Below are 22,271 nucleotides of genomic sequence, written 5' to 3'. Positions count from 1 at the left end.
TTTAAGTTGTATTATGTTGTAGTTATATATTTTTTTATTTGAATGTTGTATGAAAATTAAAAAATATTAGTATAATGTATGAATCATTGTAAGAAATTTGTATTTAAGTTATAAATACTATCTTTTTACATAAAGTTGTTGATATGTATCAAAATTGTATTAAGATAAAGTTTTGATTGGAAGTAGAGAGGAAGAAGAGCACACCACATACAAAATATGTACAAATCAGATACAAAATACATACAAAAGACATTGTAAAAAAATTATATTTAAGTTGTATGATGTTGTAGATGTATTTAACTAGGTAAAAATAATATATGAAAGTTGTACGTAAGTTGTAAATATGTTGATTACTATATAATTAGTTGTATAAAATTTATTTTTAGTTTATATATTTTTATAAATGCGTCAAATTTGTACAAAATTTTATTTTTAATTTGTATGATGTTGTACCATACAAATTTATCATTGTCGAATTTCTATTGATGATGTTGCTGATGCTACATCGACGAAGGTGGAGGCATTGAACATTTTACTTAATTTCGACTCACGTGTTCAGCCACAAAATTCAGCCACTTAAACCACTTTTAAACCCAGCAAAACAGTCGACAAACCGTACACTTTTACACCTAAGACCAAGCCCAAACCCACCCATCAGAAATATTAATCGTACCAATAAATTTTGACTGAGAGAGTAATAAAACGAATATCAGAAAATGTTTTGTGATGTGAATTAACGCTATGGATCAGTCCAAACTGTTGATTAGATAAAAGATAAATACATTTGTTCTCACTTGGAGTCTATGTATGCGTAAATATAACCAACCTTGCATTTGGTCAATATTTTCTTCCACTTTAATAAAAAAGAAAAAAATGTGTAACTAAATTTTCTAATTTAAGGCATTAGTAATGAATTATATATATATATATATATATATATATATATATATATATATATATATATATATATATATATATATATATATATATGTCACGACCCAATTTTTCCTCCGTTGGGTATCGTGATGGCACCTAGTCTTAGGGACTAGGTAAGCCTAACAATAATTAAAATAACAACATTATTTAAATAGAATCTCTTAAAATTCCCAAAACCGGTAGTACAAGTCATAAGCTCTACAGAGTATTGGCTAGAAAACTTCTAAATATAACTGTCCAAAAATAAGAATAGACAGTGCAAAACGAAAAGTTGAAGGTGACTCCGAAACCTGCGAACGCAGCAACAGGTTTACCTTGAGTCTCCACAGCAACAGTCCACACAACTAGCTGACGAACAAGTACCTGGATCTGCACAAAAATATGCAGAAGAGTAGCATGAGCACACCACAGCAGTGCCCAGTAAGTATCAAGACTAACCTCGGTGGAGTAGTGACGAGGAACAGTCAAGACACCCACTGGTCTAATAAACTGAACAGATATAAGTACATGAACAACAGAAGTATGATGTCACATAAAAACTATGCAATATGGCTCACAGTACAGTGATGGCAATAAGGAAGGAAACAACAAGTATCAGTGGAATATTATGAAAATGACACAGAAAGGTGAATGGAACACAACCTAAATCCAAAATCACAAATACAGCAAGGACAAGTAATAACTCAGCAACTACAACCGCTTTTACATCAGGTTTTAGTCAACAACTCCACGAGGTACCGAACCTCGGACAAATCACAACTCACGGGTCTCAATACCTGAACCTTAACACTTGGCATCCTGTGCCCTCATAACACCTCATAACTGCACTGACGACTCACGTGCCAATAGAGCCATTCTCACATAGAAGACAAGTAAACAAGGGTGAGCATCTATGCTCAACAATATCAAGAACACCTCTTATCCAATAAGAGTGCTTAACTACGTGTATGCTTGTGCAAGTGTCCTAACATAGTCCATACCAGAAAATGAGCATAAGGAAGAAGAAGAACGGACAACACGTAGAATATTTTCTCACAGCTTTCACAAGATAAAGCTCACACAGGTACGTATACCACTACACAAATATCAACAACAAGAATGCCCCCAGTCCATAAATCATCACAAATCAATCCCTGACACAGCCCACCTTGTCTTGTCATGTATGCAATAGTAATATAAATGCCCGCCTTGTCTCGCCACACGTGCATAATAATATTCCCACCTTGTCTCGCCACATGCGCAACCCACACACACACACACACACACACACACATATATATATATATATATATATATATATATATATATATATATATATATATATATATATATATATATATATATATACACACACACACACACACACACACCATACCACATGTACAAATATCAATGATAACAATAGCACGACAGAAATCTCGTGCAACCCCATAATAACAACCGCACGATAGAAACCTCGTGCATCACCACAACAAGTACAATAACAACAATGACAATAATACAAAGTACGACAAGTAAATCAACTCAAGAACTTTAATTCACAAAGAAATGGTAGTACCAATTCACAAGGAATAACCACAGTAAAGAATGCTAGGCCTAAAGAGAACAGCTCAACAAAGGGAAAACTAATGTGTAGCAACGATCCCACAATATACACTTCGACAACAGGGAAGCTATCACAAATCAAATAATGCCAAATAAAATAAGTCGACTAAGATATAGGATATCTAAACTTCTTTTAAAGTTGAGAAAATTACGAAGGATATTTAACAATTCAATTAAAGATAAGCAGCGGAAAAATAATCATAACCTCAATTAAGACTGAACAATTATAGGATGAAATAATATAAATTTCAAATAAAGGTAAGTAGTTATGAAAAGATAGCATGGCTATAAAGAGATAACAATTTCAATTAAAGCACATATAAATCTAGTAACAATAATAGTGGATCATGAAGTAATTGATTCTAATTAAGCAGGTAGATGTGAATCTAGTAATTAAGATATATAATCATAACAAGAACAACTGCATATTTAATGAATACAAGGACCTAAGAACCCTAAAAGGCCAACTTTCCACAAATAAGTCTGTGCACGCACTCATCACCTCGTGTACATGGACTACAATCAACATAGAAGACTCAAATCCTAAGGGAAAGTTCCCCACACAAGGTTAGGCAAGATATTTACCTCGAACCAAGCTCAAACAATTGGTCACAATGCCTTTCTACGAATATCCGGCTCTGAATGGCCCAAATCTAGCCAAACACAATTGCATAACATGAATACAACAATAATAGACTTATCTAATCAATGAAATCAATATTTTAATAAAAATTTCAAAATTCGCCCTAAAAGGTCGACCCAGGCTCACATCTCGGAATCGGATAAAAATCACAAAATACGAATACCCATTCACTCACGAGTCCAACCATATAGGAATTACTCAAATCCGACCACAAATCCCCTTTCAAAACTCAAAATCTTTATTGAAGAAATTCTTCCAATTTTTCCCAATTTCAACACCAAAAATCCGAAACTAAATGGAGAAAACAACTACAGATTCATGGAATACAACCAAAAACGAGTTAGGAATCAGTACCCCAAAGCTCCCTCTGAAAATCCCTCGAAAAATCGCCAAATTCCGAGCTCTCAAGTCCAAAAACGAAGAATGAAACCAAACCCTCGGATTTCTCTTTTTTGCCCAGGCGTGACCGCACCTGTGACATAATTAGCCGCATCTGCGCGACCGCAGGTGCGCACGTCTAAATCGCACTTGCGCTTCCTCTCACTTCTGCGTGCCAAAATACGCTTCTGCGGAGCCGCTGATGCACACAAACTCTCCGCACCTGCGGAGACTGTCAAGTCCAGCTCTTTTCGCACCTGCGCCTCAACCTTCGCATCTGCGGGCATCGCAGATCGCAGATGCGGAATTTTTCTCGCACCTGCGACCCCTGGCACTCCTCCATTTTTTCGCTTCTGCGTTTGCCTCTCCGCACGTGCACTCTCGCACTTGCGGTCTCTTCACTGCAGGTGTGAAAATACCAGAAGCCTGAAGACTTAGCAGTAACACAAATCAAACTTTTAGTCCATTAAGCACCCGAAACTCACCCGAGGCCCCCGGATCCACAACCAAACATACCAACCAGTCCCAAATAACATAACTGAGTTATTCTAACTCTCGGAATCACATTCCGACCCCGATATCAAAAAGTCCCCTTCCGGTCCAAATCTCCAAAAATTCGACTTTTGCCATTTCAAGCCTAAATCAGCTACAGACCTCGGATATACAGTCCGGATACGCTCTTAAGTCCAAAATCACCCAACGGAGCTTATGGAACCGACAAAACTCCATTCCGGAGATCGTCTTCACATAGTTCCAACTACGGTCAAAATTCTAAGACTTAAGCTTCCATTTTAGGGACTAAGTGTCCCAAATCACTCCGAAACATCCGGTAACCGAATTCAACCATGCACGCAAGTCAATACACATAATATGAAGCTGCTCAGGGCCTTATGCCACCGAACGAGACTTAAATTCTCAAAAGGACCGGGCGGGTCGTTATATATATATATATATATATATATATATATATATATATATATATATATATATATATATATATAGAGAGAGAGAGAGAGAGAGAGAGAGAGAGAGAGAGAGAGAGAGAGAGAGAGAGAGAGAGAGAGAGAGAGAGAGAATAAGGAAAATTGTGTAACTAAATCCCCTAATTTAAGGCACTAATAATGGATTGAGAGCCTTTTAAGGTGGAATGTATATAATTTGTAAATAATCCTTGTTTAGGGCGGGTAATATACAAAATTAAAATAATTTTGATAAATAAGTTTCAAATATTATGTAGGAAGGAAAAAATCCCTTTCTTTTTCTTGTTTGTGATGATAGCTAAATCAAAATTTGTGGACCTCAACATCCGATAGTCCACGACTTTATTTTGTGTGCTCTTCTTCCTATTTTATATTTGAAATTAGTTTATTTTTGTCTTAAATGATTAATTTATTGTTTAGAAAGTAAATTTTATTGTTAGTGTAAATATTTTATGAAATAAATTGAATGGCTTCTCAACATGGTTTCGCCTTAGACCACGAGATCTATTGAGCCGTCCCTGTCAAAGAAGATATACAATTATCATTTTAGGACAATTAGAAAAAAAGGTTGTTGTTTAACCAAAAATAGATTTCTCGGTCAAAGCCAATATCTAGAAGAAATCAGGTTACTGATAACCCAGATTTACTTCACTTTCCCAATAATTTTGGAAGAATAGACTGAGTAATGAAAATGATTGAGAAAGGAAAATAAGAAATAAACTAATAATCACTCCCCAAAATTAAGGCTTAAATCTTAGAGAATAAAGCAAAGAATAATAGTGTGGATTTTAATAATAATCGTCATTTGTCCTTACAAAAAAGATTTATGTCCTTATATAGGAGCATACAATTATAACGGTTCTCATACTTAATTTGGGCTCACTAATGATATTAATTGTATTGATTGCCCGTTACCATATGTAACCGTAGCTGATACATTTATGACTAAAAATTCCTTATAATGTACTGATTCCCCTTCCTTATTTACTTTTGGTTCGTGTATCTTCCCTTCTTTGCAGCCTTTATGCATTTTATTTATATTTTTTCTTTAACAACTGTCAGGTCTGGTTCTTTTCTCTACATAACCTCGTGGGTGTTTCTCCCGTGTCTTTCCTGCATTCTTAACTCATCTAATTGACAATGCCACTTGTCGTTACATTAATGCTCCATGTGTCATACCCCGTCATCTTGCTGACAGTCCAAGTGTCATGTCTTTTTTCCACCAATACTGATAGTCCCCTCACTTTTTGAATATTCTTAACTGAATATTCAGGAAGTGGTAAGTTTTTATGGCGCGAATTCTTTGTGGCCGTTTTTCTAGTATCATCATGTCTCCTTCAGAATCGATGCGACGTATGCCACATTCATTTAATTCCCATACCACGTGGTTTCTTATGATTGGATCTACAGTTTCTCAATGCTTTTTAGGGTTTTTTCTTCGGTTGCGTCAGTCACGAAGTGACGGTTCCATTACGACGCTTTATAATGACCAATTTCTAATGACAGTTGTATCTTCTTATAAATACTTCATTCTTTTTGAATTCTTGAATCCTTCTTCCTTCAGTATCCATTACCTTAATTATTCTTCGTATCTCTGTACCCTTTCTCTATATTTATTTTGTTAAACATGTCCTCGTCTACACCAGACCCTCACAAAGTTCTGATCGTTGACGAACTAGCTCTTTCCACTTCCCCTACTAGAAGTATGAGAGGTGGTAGACTTCATAGCCTTGGTTCATTATCTAATCGTGGTTCCTCTTCTCAAAGTAGTTCTGCCAGGCCATCTTCTTCTAGACCTAGGGCTCCTCTAACCCCTAGATCTTCTTCTAGAAATAGGGACCTGAATGAACCTGTGAACCCACAGTCGCAGAGATTCTTCCTCAAGAGTTTTCTTTTGTAACAGACCATAAGACCATGAGAAACTAAGTCTCTTCTATAGCTTCCCTTAACATTGCTGAACTTTACCCAAGTTTGATCACTGTCGGTCTTGTTTCTTTAGTTCAACGAGCATGTCATTGGAAACTAGATTTCCCAGTTTTGATCCGTGCCAACCAAAGAATCACCGCTTACCATGCCGATTTTGCTTTTATTTATACCCACCTCTTTACCTTAGGGTTTAAGCCTCTCATTGATCAAGTGATTATAGAGTTTTGTCGCTATTTTAATGTATGCCTTGGCCATATTGGCTCCATCGTGTGGAGGGATGTGCATGCCTTCGTTATTTGTCATATTTGGTTTTCGTCCCTTTTACCCTTCGACACTGTCACGACCCAAAATCTAAAAGGTCGTAATGGCGCCGGACACCACTGTCAGGCAAGCCAACCATAATCAATTAACTTAATTACCCATTTTAGTATTTTTGAAATAAAAATTTCTTTAATAAAATTGTAGAGATAAAAACTCATAGAGTAAATGATAAATATTTTTGCAGCTAAATTTCTAAACAATTCACAACCATTCCCAAAATCCGGTGTCACAAGTGCATGAGCATTTACTAGGGAATTAAAATAAAATACAGCATCTGTCCAGAATACAAATTAGACAGGAAAATATAATAACTCTGAAGAAGATTTTATTAACTGCGGATCGTAATATAGAATGCAGCTCACCTATGTCCCCATAATTTTTATAATACCTCTGCGCCCATAAGGCAGCTATACGTATATGTACCTGCACAATAAAATGTGCAGCAAGTGCAGTATGAGTACGAAAACAATGTGTACCCAGTAAGTATCAAGCCTAATCTCGAAGAGGTAGAGACGAGATGGCCGACTATGACACTCACTATGGGTCAATAATATTAAATAATCATGAAAATAGAAATATTTATATCAACGATGATTCACATAATTAACAATAATTTATTGAACCAGTAGAAGTAATTAAATTCCTTCAATTCCAATAATTCTCAGTATAATAATTAAATTCCTTCAATTCAAATAATTTCTAATCTATTAAGTAAATCCTTCAATTTCAATAAAAATTCCAGTTTATCAAATAGCTTTACAAGCTACAATTTAATTTCAATAAATTTCCAATTTATCAAATAACTTTACAAGCTGTAATGAACTGTTCAAGTATCGTGTAATTATTATTATTATTAAGCACGATTTCTGCCGAGGACGTACGGCCCGATCCAGAGTGTCGTGTACACTGCCGAGGGACGTGCGACGCGATCCGTAGATGCATCTATCCTGCCGAGGCGTTCGGCCCGCTCCACAAAAAAGGAGGACATTTTCTTATGTACCTCCGGAAGGAGAGTATAATCATTATAAGATAAATTCGGGAGGATGATCAATTTCTTTAAACAGTTAATTAATTTAAACAGAAAATTAAGCATATGAAATTTTCATCTTTATTATATTTCCTAACAATTCACAATTTATATATCAAATAATTCAATTAAATAAATAATATAATTTACACAAGTAATTCATGCTTTGTGTCCTAAACTACCCGGACTTTAGCATTAATAGTAGCTACGCACGGACTCTCGTCACCTCGTACGTACGTAGGCCCCACAATTAGCAACTATTATTAATTTAATCACCTATGGGGTAATTTTCCCCTCACAAGATTAGATAAGAGACTTACCTCGCTCCGAAGTTCCATAGCCGGCTCCCAAGCCTTTCAAATAACTCGACCGATGCCCAACGCTCCAAAATTCGCTTTCGCTTTATTAATATTCACAAGCTTTTAATCCTCCTCCGACATCGTAACATTGAGTAAAATGCTCATACGCCACCAACAAATTGATATCTACAATTACAATCCCAATTACAATCAAAATATGACTCAAAAATATTTATCAATATCCAGTTATGGCTCTCAAGTTGGCTACAAGTCTCCAGCTCAAATCGTCTAATAGGTTCACTTACTAGCACATTCAACTCCACTCTTATCATTCAATACCATTTGAAGTCATCAATGATACTACATTAATTCTCCAACACCGCCAAATTACTATTCATCGTCTTCCTTAACCAACATTTCCAAAACATTCAATTTGGTGATTACTTAGTTGAATACTTCCAACTAAGCTAGAATATGATTCCATAGGTTCATTGCATCCTTTAATTTCATTTCTAAGAACACTATTTATCTTTCCCTCATTTTCTCAAGAACACTATTCATGCCATGAACTAGAGTTTATGAAATCAATTATCTAACCATAACAACTTAAAACAAATATTAGAATTACTCTCACCGACTCATAAGAAATGAGCTTAAAGAATTAATATTACCTTCTTGAAGCTTTTCCTTGAAATTCCAATGTTTGGAAAATTTGTTGTTCTTGAACAACTTGAAAGATTTCTAGGGATTTCAAAGATTGAAGGATGTTAATACTAGTGTTAATAGGAAGTTATTAACTTAAAATATCCAAATAAACTCACCTTGTAATCTTAAGTAGTCCCCAAGGTCGAATCCACCATGAAAGAACCAATCCCTAGCTCAAGAAAATCCCCAAAAATGGCTGCTGCCCGTGACTGCCTTATAAAGGCACAGGTGCTTCAGCGAGTTGTACCTTGCTCTGTGCAGGTTGTACCTCGTATTACAAGTTTTTCCCTGCTGGACACCCTTTACTAAAACGTCCATAAGTCCTTGTAGAAATATCCAAATGACGAACGGTCGAAAGCGTTAGAAACTAGACTCGAAGATCTTTCATTTGATAGGTTGTCCACCATATAACTCCTTATATATATATATATATATGCATGCTTGTCCAAAATTAGGTTTTTGTGTGTACTTATTTGGAACTTTAGTCTATCATGTAATTTCCAACTTGATTAAGACTTAGGGCTCTCCTTAGACCCTACATCACTTATAATATGACTCGTTCACTTATTAACATACGAACCTGCTGGAACCTTAAAATTCCGATTCCGGGGTCATTTTCTCAAAGTGTTGACCGAAGTCAAATTTGCCCTTTTAAGGCTAACTTAAGGAACCAAGTGTTCCGATTTCAACCCAAACACTTTCAAATCCCGAACCAACCATCCCCGCAAGTCATAAATCATTAAAAACACATTCGGAGAGTTTTATTTAGGGGAACGAGATTCTAAAAGTCGAAACGACCGATTGGGTCGTTACATTCTCTCCCTCTTAAATATACGTTCGTCCTCGAACGTGCTAAGGAGTGTTCCGGAGTTATCCAAAATCATTGTTTAACACCTCGTGCACCTACCTATGCTACCACACCCAGTTGAGCACATTAACTCGTGCCAATCTGAAAATTCTCCCCTTTATTTAGGCAAATAAGCCTTAGAGCACAATGCTAACATCCAGAATTCTCCACCATGCATGTTTCCAACCTATGAATGTCGTATCTATCATTACACGATGCACCAATACAGGGTTGCATACCTTTGTTGAATTTAGACCATGCACTGCATCATTCACATGACTATAATAACATCCTCTGATAACAATAGCTAAAATTCCACGAATTTGATGTTCACAACACACCTCATGATACATATAAGTCCTGTTCCAACTCTTGAAATGCTTCCACGATGGAAGAAATGTGTAGAAATTCATAACCAACTACCGAGTCAACAATTATTGAGTTTCTCCTTCTGACAAAAATCATTGCCTCATTATAATCAAATAATGGTATTTGCTCTTTATTACACTTCATATAATCCGATCGCACTAATCCCGAATCCAATAATCTCGTCTCACCAAGTATAAGTTGCTCAGGCAATAAACCACCTCAGACACGATCAAAAAGCCTCATATGACGCCACAATGAGCTAATAAGCTACAGACTCGATTGCGATACATAAGAAACACGAACTCTAGAAAGGATTTCTCGACCCACGTGACTAATTAGACAACTGAAAAGGTGTCATGAACCTTCCTTAGAAAATGGGACCCAAAACACAAAAAATAGAATATAAGGGACTATACTCAACATCACATTGTTGCAACGTGCAACCCGATTCAAACAACATACCCGTGGCGGCATGCCACCCGATCCGCACATAACGAATCTATAAGGAAATACTTACCGAGCTAGAATGCTCATTACTACAAAATATCCGAATATCGGACACAAGCACGCTAAGTGCATAATACCATCCCTGGAAGGACCGACATTGCCATACGCTACAAAACTCAAGCACAACTAAGGTGCGACATATAATCTGAATCCCGAGAGCCATCCTGCTCACATAACACCATCGCTCTGCGGAACCTCAACACATAAAAAAATTATCAAGCCTTTTTATAACTCACACGGCACAATATAGTATTACATGAAATAACCGACAACGAATGACATCCAACGTCCGAATACTCCTCCATAGGAGCTTTTATGCTGAAATGAATATATCCGGCCTGATATAGAGCCCGTATTCATATTTAAATCCATCCACAGACCTCAAGACGATTCTGAGGTCTAGGCTAATAACCTTTCAAGGATCCATAATAACCCTTTTTCCCATAACACACAAGAATAACCGTCATAATCGGATCAAACTTTCACAGTCCACAACCAAATGAACCAAGCGCCCTCCAGGCATAAATTCTCGAATCAGCAATATTACCACAATCTTCATACTTGGTTTCAATATTCACTCAATCAAGTGACTACACGTCACTCTTACATAATATTTCCGTGAGACATTCTCCCACGACCTTCCACACCAGGTAACAAGTCTGCACATTCATGCTACCGGTTACACAAAATGCTGTAAAGCATATCAAAAATCCACAAATCAATACACAAGGTCTCTTACACCTGACATCGACCTTAGATGATGCCAAAAATAATACCATCTTACTTTAAACATCTAAACCCCTTTCCTGTTCATCCGAGTTCATGACATCTTTGTCAACACCGAACCGAAATCTTAAATCCTCAACTTTCGAATCCCATGCTACTTAGTGCACTTAACCACGCCAATGCGCAGGAGTACAAGAATTCCATCATAACTCCCGAACCACTAATAGAGTAAACACTTCATCATATAGAAACCTTCTTCTTAACTCATTTCAAGAGAACCATTGCAACACATGACTGAATTCCCATATCCGTAGAAAATACCGACCTCAAGTAGTGGTCTAAGCCACCATAACTTTTCCGGGATCCCTCTACACATAACATGCCATAATACTTGAATTTCTCCAGATAAAATCAATTACGGCGGCTGCCAAGCCTCGCACGTACCGCTACCAATTACATGCATAACTCTATGCGCTGAAGGAACTGGTCATTGCCACCATCATGCCGATTCAACCGTTGTTAGCCGACCCGTCTTTTTCTCAATTTATTCTCAACTTGCCTTAGAAATAATAATAGCTCCATTCATTATATCACGAACTCAAATCCGCACTCATCCCAAGTGACCTTATTTCACGAGACCACGCTATTTCAAAACCCACTAATTATCTCATATCCCTTCTTGTGCACACTTTTTACATCTTCAGCTGGTACACACATTCTGATACTTCTTTTATGAATCTGAAGTTATTTTCTTCCGTTTTTCCTATGCTACACCACAACCTGAAGATAACGTAGAGTACTCCAAGACCCGTTTAATAATCTGCTGCAAAAGCTCGATACTCAACCATACTAAAGACTCGAGATCCTTAGACACTACACTTTAAATTTTTGAATCCACTAGGACCGTTATTGAGAGTCACTTGCTCTGACTTGTTCCCATACATGATCAACTCCAAGGCCTTGCTAGCACATGGACACTTTCTCAAGGAAACACCCGATTGTCTCACTCTCCCTGTGCATTACATCTACACGAAGCATAAACTCTGAGTCTTCCCACAAACCTAAATATGGATTGATAAGGCCAAATATGGCACACATTCCCTAAATCCTTTGCTCAAATTACCAGCGATGTTTTCTTTCCTTAGTTGTAATGACCCACCAATACACCGATAACCAGAAATCGCAAAAGTTGACACTACACAATCCAATCATAGACAGTGGGTCTCTCCCACTTAGCTTGAAGCTACAAATTAGAAAATTCTGGAATCCACCGAGATTCTTTCTTCATCGTCGGCATGATCCTGCACACGCAACTTGCCAAATTTCTCGAAATTCTTCTATTAACCTTTAATAAACACTCCAAACCACTAGCCATATTTATATATTAAATCTCTTACCGGGTAGCCAGTAAAATTCTTCACAGAAGCTTCGTCAACACTACGCGACCGCTAACCTGCTCACATGAGATAAGCCACATGTGGAAATTACATGCTAACATATTCCAATGCCGCTGCATTGGGTGCAATTACTATGAAATCAGTAGATCACCCTGAGTCCGAGCTCATTCACTAGTTGCACCAGTCTGTTCACTCCTCATGGCCATCAACTAGAGGTGCGAAAATACATTAAAATCCAAAGTCATGTTGTATCATTCTTCATATCAAGCAACTCCCTCTTGTTGTATCCAATCTTCCTTAATATAGCAGTTAATATTACAACTTAAGTCCATAGACCTAGTCACTGTCCATTTTACATCCCAAATCACTCCAAACGTTCCTCAAGACATGTAATCATCCTACCACGTAACCCATGTGCTACCTTGCCATTCTCCCACTTTGGTCAACCATCTCCTTTAAGCAACTACTCTGCTTTTGTTTTCTTACACTTGGCATTTTCGGAACCTAACCACCGCAAGGCACCTTCCACATGTCCTTCCTCATCCTTCGCTGCCCAGTTGTTGCCTTAACTCAAAGTTCATCTCTATAGCACTTGAACCAATAGATCGTTACCAGCTTTAAACCTTTATGACGATCATCCTTCTCGAGACATCAATACTAGAAACGTTGCTTTGATCCTGAATCACTTCACACCACGATCTCTAACGACTACTTCCTCTATACCAATTCATAACACCCCGTCGTGAAGGTGAGTTGAAGAAAATCATAACACTGGCGAACCTTAATGCATTTTACAAGGCGATGACACCACATCAAAATTGAGAACTCTACCACACTCGAAAATATCAAGCTTCGTTACTCCATCAACCCCAAACCTGAACATTCATAGTCCGATTGCCTTTTCTCCGCTGAAATTAAAACATGGAACCTCTGAATCATGTACTGAGAAAACCTTCTTTCAAGTCGTTTACTGCCCCGACACATAGACAGACATTTTGTTTTCCATTTCATAAACACTGTGCGATAACAACGCACGAATCGTCATAACAATCAATGCCAAATCTCAAAACCTTAATTAGTACTGATACTTAATTTGAAATGACAGAGCGGCCTTTCGTAAGGCGATGACAATAGCCCAATTAATTACATAAGGAGAAGTATCTTGTACTACATCTGTAGTACCATTAAAAATTTCCTCGATCCACAATTTATAACAAGCGCTTCACATCGTATAAGATTGAGTAGGAAGGAAATGAAGGCATAAGCATCAAAGGAATTGAATCGCATGATGAGGAATCAAAAAGGGAAGTATTCCTAACAGCCTTGTAGCCTCTCGAAGATAAATACAGACGTCTCCGTACCGATCCGCAAGACTCTACTAGACCTTCTCATGACTCGTGAGACCTAAGTGAACCTAGTGCTCTGATACCATGTTGTCACGACCCAAAATCCAAAAGGTCGTAATGGCGCCGGACACCACTGTCAGGCAAGCCAACCATAATCAATTAACTTAATTACCCATTTTAGTATTTTTGAAATAAAAATTTCTTTAATAAAATTGTAGAGATAAAAACTCATAGAGTAAATGATAATTATTTTTGCAGCTAAATTTCTAAACAATTCACAACCATTCCCAAAACCCGGTGTCACAAGTGCATGAGCATTTACTAGGGAATTAAAATAAAATCCAGCATCTGTCCAGAATACAAATTAGACAGAAAAATATAATAACTCTGAAGGAGATTCTGTTAGCTGCGGATCGTAATATAGAATGCAGGTCATCTATGTCCCTACAATTATTAACCACACCTCTGCGCCTACAAGGCCGCTATACATATATGTGCCTGCATAATAAAATATGCAGCAAGTGCAGTATGAGTACGAAAACAACGTGTATCCAGTAAGTATCAAGCCTAATCTCGAAGAGGTAGAGACGAGATGGCCGACTATGACACTCACTATGGGTCAATAATATTAAATAATCATGAAAATAGAAATATTTATATCAACGATGATTCACATAATTAACAATAATTTATTGAACGAGTAGAAGTAATTAAATTCCTTCAATTCTAATAATTCTCAGTATAATAATTAAATTCCTTCAATTCAAATAATTTCTAATCTATTAAGTAAATCCTTCAATTTCAATTAAAATTTCAGTTTATCAAATAGCTTTACAAGCTACAATTTAATTTCAATAAATTTCCAATTTATCAAATAACTTTATAAGCTGTAATGAACTGTTCAAGTATCGTGTAATTATTATTATTATTATTAAGTACGATTTCTGCCGAGGACGTACGGCCCGATCCAGAGTGTCGTGTACACTGCCGAAGGACGTGCGGCGCGATCCATAGATGCATCTATCCTGCCGAGGCGTTCGGCCCGCTCTATAAGAAAGGAGGACATTTTCTTATGTACCTCCGAAAGGAGAGTATATTCATTATAAGATAAATTCGGGAGGATGAACAATTTCTTTAAACAGTTAATTAATTTAAACAGAAAATTAAGCATATGAAATTTTCATCTTTATTATATTTTCTAACAATTCACAATTTATATATCAAATAATTCAATTAAATAAAGAATATAATTTACACAAGTAATTCATGCTTTGTGTCCTAAACTACCCGGACTTTAGCATTAATAGTAGCTACGTACGGACTCTCATCACCTCGTACGTACGTAGCCCCCACAATTAGCAACTATTATTAATTTAATCACCTATGGGGTAATTTTTTCCTCACAAGATTATAAAAGAGACTTACCTCGCTCCGAAGTTCCATAGCCGGCTCCCAAGCCTTTCAAATAACTCGACCGATGCCTAACGCTCCAAAACTCGCTTTCGCTTTATTAACATTCACAAGCTTTTAATCCTCCTCCGACATCGTAACATTGAGTAAAATGCTCATACGCCACCAACAAATTGATATCTACAATTACAATTCCAATTACAATCAAAATATGACTCAAAAATATTTATCAATATCCATTTATGGCTCTAAAGTTGGCTACAAGCCTCCAGCTCAAATCGTCTAATAGGTTCACTTACTAGCACATTCAACTCCACTCTTATCATTCAATACCCATTTGAAGTCATCAATGATACTACATTAATTCTCCAACACCGCCAAATTACTATTCATCGTCTTCCTTAACCAACATTTCCAAAACATTCAATTTGGTGATTACTTAGTTGAATACTTCCAACTAAGCTAGAATATGATTCCATAGGTTTATTGCATCCTTTAATTTCATTTCTAAGAACACTATTTATCTTTCCCTCATTTTCTCAAGAACACTATTCATGCCATAAACTAGAGTTTATGAAATTAATTATCCAACCATAACAACTTGAAACAAATATTAGAATTACTCTCACCGACTCATAAGAAATGAGCTTGAAGAATTAATATTACCTTCTTGAAGTTTTTCCTTGAAATTTCAATGTTTGGGAAATTTGTTGTTCTTGAACAACTTGAAAGATTTCAAGGATTTCAAAGATTGAAGGATGTTAATACTAGTGTTAATAGGAAGTTATTAACTTAAAATATCCAAAAAAAACTCACCTTGTATTCTTAAGTAGTCCCCAAGGTCGAATCCACCATGAAAGAACCAATCCCTAGCTCAAGAAAATCCCCAAAAATGGCTGCTTCCCGTGACTGCCTTATAAAGGCACAGGTGCTTCAGCGAGTTGTACCTTGCGCTGTGCAGGTTGTACCTCGTATTACAAGTTTTTCCCTGCTGGACACCCTTTACTAAAACGTCCATAAGTCCTTGTAGAAATATCCAAATGACGAACGGTCGAAAGCATTAGAAACTAGACTCGAAGATCTTTCATTTGATAGGTTTTCCACCATATAACTCCTTATATATATATAGGCATGCTCGTCCAAATTTAGGTTTTTGTGTGTACTTATTTGAAACTTTAGTCTATCATGTAATTTCCAACTTGATTAAGACTTAGGGCTCTCCTTAGACCCTACATCACTTATAATATGACTCGTTCACTTATTAACATACGAACCTGCTGGAACCTTAAAATTCCGATTCCGGGGTCGTTTTCTCAAAGTGTTGGCCGAAGTCAAATTTGCCCTTTTAAGGCTAACTTAAGGAATCAAGTGTTTCGATTTCAACACAAACACTTTCAAATCTCGAACCAACCATCCCCGCAAGTCATAAATCATTAAAAACACATTTGGGGTATTTTATTTAGGGGAACGGGGTTCTAAAAGTCGAAACAACCGATTGGGTCGTTACAAACACTTACTTCATCTTTATTCCCCCAAGTTGTTCCGTGAAGGAGTTTTTTCCCTCGTGGCTAGAAGTGAAAGAGTATTAGTTAGCCCCGAGGATGACCGAGACCGTGGCTGGTACGGCCACTTTGTTGCTGCCCCCACTGGTGGGTTAATTGGTGAAGAAAACATGCCTTTTCCAAAAAATGGAAGTTTTCTTCTTTTTCTTTTTATATGTCTTGAATTACTTCATATAATCACATACCCATTTTTCAGCAACCGTAGAAGTCTTTGATGAGATTTCCGACTTCCGTGCTTGGGTAGAAAAGATGTTGACTGCTGCTCCTATAGACAAAAGATCTTGGAAGTTTCTTTCTCACAAATTCGATTGGAAAGTGGAAACGCATGGTACCTTTTCCCTTCATAATTCTTCTTATTCTTTTACTTGTTCATATGAAAATTTTTCATCCTTCCTTTTATTTATTAGGGTATGCTATTCGTGGCATTAGTCCCACGCCTGTTCCATTAACCAAGCTTCTGTGAGTCTCGCCCAAGAATGGATTTTGAGTGCCTCTTCCTCCAAGAGGAAAACTGATGAAGCTCGTGTCTCTGATGATGAAAAGAAGGTAGAAGAAGGTTCTTTGGTGAGAAAACTACACGTCAGGAGACGCGTAGTTTCTGATGATGAAACTTCTGCTTCTCATGACCATCCATCAAGTTTGATTCCTTCCAGACTCATAGATAAGCCAAAATGCTCCTTTAGTGATTTTTGATAAAGATGCTGCTAATCCTCCATCCAATACTGTTGACGGGTTGCTCACCCAAGGCTTCGGGGGTGAAGAAGATTTCGGGCATGTTTCTGAAGAATTACCTCTCGCTTCCCTTCCAGTTCCATCTACCATTAACCCCCATGTGTCTTTACCTGATGTTACTCCAGCCGTCGCTCCCGTTGCTGCTTCTCATGTAGAAGCTGAGCCTTCCAGCAACAGAAGGAAGATGAAAAGAGTTGTAATTGAGGTCTTTGAGGGCGGAAACTTATTGAGAAAGTCTGGTCAAGCTGATGTGTGGTTGAAGCCATTGCTAGGCCCCATGGAGAAGAAGAAGTTAGAAAGCCATAGCTCACTACCTTAATGAATGACATTGTTCATTCTTCTTTAAAGGTATAAGTTTAGTTACACTTCCTTCCTTCTTTTTCCTCATTCATAACTCTTCCTCCCCTACCTTTTTCGTAGATTAATTTGATTGACACAGAGCTTATGAAAAGAGTTTCCCAGACTGATCAACAAATTATTGAATTGTGTACCGAGGCTGACAATTGAAAGAACAATTCGAAGGTCTTCAACTGGAAAAAGGAAGTTCTTACAGAAGAAAAGAGTGCTTTGGATCAACAAATGAGAATGGTTTCCCCTGAGTTAGTGGTTAAAAAAGCTTCTTTCAGTCAAGTCAGGAAGGATAAGGATAGACTGGAATCTTCTTTTGCTGAACAACTCTCCAAGGCTACTGAATATATAAGGGGTTTGAAAGAACTTCTTAATCAAAAAGAGGTTTATGCAGGTGAATTGGTTCATACACTTACCCAAGATCAGGAAGATCTCCATACCTCTACAGACAAAATTCAGTACTTGGAAAGTTCTCTTGCCCCTTTGAAGACATCCTATGAAGCCTCAGAAACAAAAAAAGAAGAGATGAGAGCTGAGATTGATCAGTAGGAGAAGGATTTCGAGGCCCTCGAGGATAAGTCATAACTGGATGTTAGCTGGGATTTTCTGAACACTCGCATTGAGACTTTAATTGAAGTCAACCAGGAAGGTTTTGACCTTAATGCTAAGATTGCTGAACTTGTTCCTGGCAGAGCTGATGTTCAAGCCACTTCTCTCCAAGTTGATCATTCTTCACATGTTGAGGATGATCCTTAGCTTTTCTTGTTCTCCCTACTCTTTTACTGGCTTTTATTTAAACTCCCTTATGTTGCTTTTCCCTTAGTTTAACAACTTTTTTGAAAAGTTTGTTTTGGTTGCCCTTGTCTTTTTGGGGTTTGATGACAAGTTATCAACTTTGTTCTTTAAAGTCAATATATATGAATGCTCCGGTTGCTTTTGTCGCATATTATGCTCTTTGCCCTATTAATATTTGAGATTTTTCTTGCATTTAAAAATACCTTAATAGTCCGTGACTTCGATAAATACGAGTTTTTATAAAAGAGGGCCCTTTTATGTTAACGACACTGATGAAGATGACGTCTCATCTTCATATTGGTGCAAATATATGAAACATGAAGTAGACATGAAAAAAGAAATAATTTGAGGAAGTTTTATATTTTGAACTTTCAAATAAATTTCGTACATTATTTTCATAATTGTTCATATATCACTTTCATAACTGCTTTCATTGTAGCAGATTTTTAAATAAAAATCCGAGTCTACTATCCCACGACTAAATCTTTGGCCTAAACCTAAAACTCGTGCGAATATGGAATATCTAGCATCCTTTTTGCGAGTTCGAACTCCTTTGAAAAATGTTCAAGGTTTCCTTAAGGTTTTTGATTCAGGCTTGAACTATGCCTTTTTGGTTGTTTGCTTCCTTCTATATGGATAGTCCCTATAATGTTGGAGCTTTGAAGTATGAAATCTTGAACGCTGGATCACTCCTTTCTTTTGGCCCATTCCCTGAAAAGGAAAATACGAACGGGACTCGGAGATAATTATTTAGATGATGACTGCATAACCCTTTATCCATCATAAAAGTTGCAACCTAGACCGGGAATAACTCAGAATTCCGCGTGTCTTTCGGGTCTAATATCATCATTTGGTACGTGCCAGCTTTTTACCTATCATCTAAAATGGTTAGTAAAATTCAATATAACAAAATAAAATTGAACTTGCGTGATACCTGACTGTGGGTACTTTCCTCATCTAGAAGTAATACTTCTTTAAATGAACTGCATTCCAGTTCGATGGTAACATCTTTCCATCCATGGTTTCCAACTTGTATGCCCATTTTCCAACGATGCCTCGAACTCTATATGGGCCTTCCCAATTTGGGCTCAACTTTCCTGCACTGGCCACTTTTGTTGACCGGAATACCTTTTTGAGGACGAAGTCCCCAATCTTGAAGTATCTCAAATTAGCCTTCATGTTTTAATATCGTTCAATCATCTGTTTTTGAGCTGTCATTCGAATTAATATTGCTTCTCTCCTTTATTCTAATAAATTCAAATTTACTCGTATCTCCTCCTTATTTGCTTCCTCAGTAACATGTGTGTATCTCGTACTTGGTTCACCTATCTTTACCTGAATCAAAGCTTCTGCACCATATACAAGCGAAAATGGAGTCTTACCCGTACTTATTTTTGTTGTCATTTGATAAGCCCATAACACCCCCGGCAATACTTCTGGCCATTTGCCTTTTGATTCTTTTAATCTTTTCTTCAAGTTATTGATAAATAACTTTATTTATCTATTCATCTTGTCCGGTTGCCGCAAGGTGGTAAGGTGCAGATGTAATCCGTTTAATCTGCCAACTTTGAAAAATTTCTGTGATTTTCATGCCTATGAGCTACGGAACATTGCCACATACGATTTCCTTTTGGACCCCAAATCGACATAAAATGTTTCACCAAATAAAATCCCTGAATTCTTTTTCCCGCACCTATTTGAAAGCACCTACTTCTACCCATTTCGAAAAATAATCTGTCAAAACTAACAGAAATCGTACATTTTCTTTAGCTTGAGGCAATGACCCTACAATGTCCATGCCTCATTTCATGAAGGGCCATGGTTAAATAAGTGAATGGAATAGTTCTGCCCGGCGGTGCATATTATTGGCATATCGTTGACATTTATCGCACTTGGCTACAAAGTTTTATGCTTCTTCTTCCATTTTTGGCAAATAATATCCTGCCCTTATTAATGTCTTTACCAATGATCTTCCCCTGACGTGATTGCCGCAATGCCCCTCATGTACTTCTCTCATCACATACTCCGTTTGTGATGGACCGAGACACCGTGCTAAAGGTACGCCAAACATCTTTTAATATAAATTTCCACGAATTAAGCAATACCAGGCGGCTTTTTATCGAAGCAATTGTGATTTCTTCTTGTCCTCATGCAAGATACCATACTGCAAAAAGTTCACAAATTCGTTTCTCCAATCCCAAGTTAGATTACTAAAATTTACCTCACTCTTGTCTTGGTCGAATGCCGAATGAAACAAATGTATCACGATAGCATTTTCTGCATTTGTTACATCCGCTACAAATGTGAGATTTGCCAACACATCTATTTCTGCATTCTCTTCCCTAGGTATCTGCACACCCTTCCATGTCTGAAATTGTCTAAGCAATTCTCGTACATTTTCTAGGTATTGTTGCATTCGCGTTCTCTTGCCACGTAAGTCCCTTGCATTTGGTTAAGCAACAACTGCGAGTCACTTTTGATCACAACCTGTTCTATACTAAGTTCTCATGCTAATTCCAAGCCTGCAATCACAGCTTCGTACTCTGCCTTATTGTTAGTGATTGGATAATATTTTATTGCTTGTCTTATTACTTCACCTAAAGGTGGAATCAGAACAATTCCTAAACCTGCTCCTTTAACGTTTGAAGAACCATTGGTAAACAGGATCCAATTCCCCGGATTAGCTCCGGTAAACACCTGTAGTTCCTTTTCTGCTTCAGGAACTAAATTCGTGCTAAAATCCGCTACAAAATCTGCTAAAACCTGTGATTTAATTACAGTTCTAGGCTGATATATGATATTATACTCACTGAGTTCTACTGCCCATTTAGCTAATCTACCTGATAATTCTTGTTTATTTAGTATGTTCCTCATGGGGGAAAGCAATTATAATGGAAATAGGATGATATTAAAAATAAGGTCTTAATTTCCTAGATGCCATAATTAATGTTAAACCAAGCTTTTTCAAGTGTGGATATCATGTCTCAACATCTAGTAAAGATTTACTAATATAATAAATTGGGGATTGCTTACCTTTATCTTTTGGTACCATCACCGCACTTACCGCTACTTCTGACACAGCAAGGTAAATGAGCAACCTGTCACCGTCTTTTGGTTTGGCTAGCAAAGGCGGATTTGATAGATACGACTTTAGGTCCTTGAGAGCTTGTTGGTACTCATCAGTCCATTCAAACTGATTTTGCTTTTTAAATATTGAAAAGAATTTAAAACTTTTTTATGATGTCTTTGATATAAACCTCCCCAAGGCTGCTATCCTGCTTGTTAATCTCTGCACTTCATTCTTTCTCATGAGTATATCTGGTATTTCCTCGATAGCTTTGATCTGTGCATGATTCACTTCAATACCCCTATTAGAAACAAGAAAACCTAAGAACTTACCTGAAGCCACGCC

At 37.1% G+C, this 22,271-nt stretch overlaps 1 long non-coding RNA gene across 1 annotated transcript; it reads right to left on the bottom strand.

Moving 5' to 3' along the window:
- Positions 1–6,975: 6,975 nt before the first annotated feature.
- LOC142173908 (uncharacterized) lies at positions 6,976–16,464 on the bottom strand. Its single transcript, XR_012703266.1, has 4 exons — positions 16,239–16,464; positions 8,787–8,856; positions 8,137–8,301; positions 6,976–7,212 (listed from the first exon to the last, which is right to left on the bottom strand). It is a non-coding gene; the product is annotated as an uncharacterized LOC142173908 (long non-coding RNA).
- Positions 16,465–22,271: the final 5,807 nt, after the last annotated feature.

This window comes from Nicotiana tabacum, chromosome 19, assembly GCF_000715075.1.
Source record: "Nicotiana tabacum cultivar K326 chromosome 19, ASM71507v2, whole genome shotgun sequence".
Taxonomy (NCBI): Eukaryota; Viridiplantae; Streptophyta; class Magnoliopsida; order Solanales; family Solanaceae; genus Nicotiana; species Nicotiana tabacum.
This window is presented reverse-complemented; position numbering and strand designations above follow the sequence as displayed.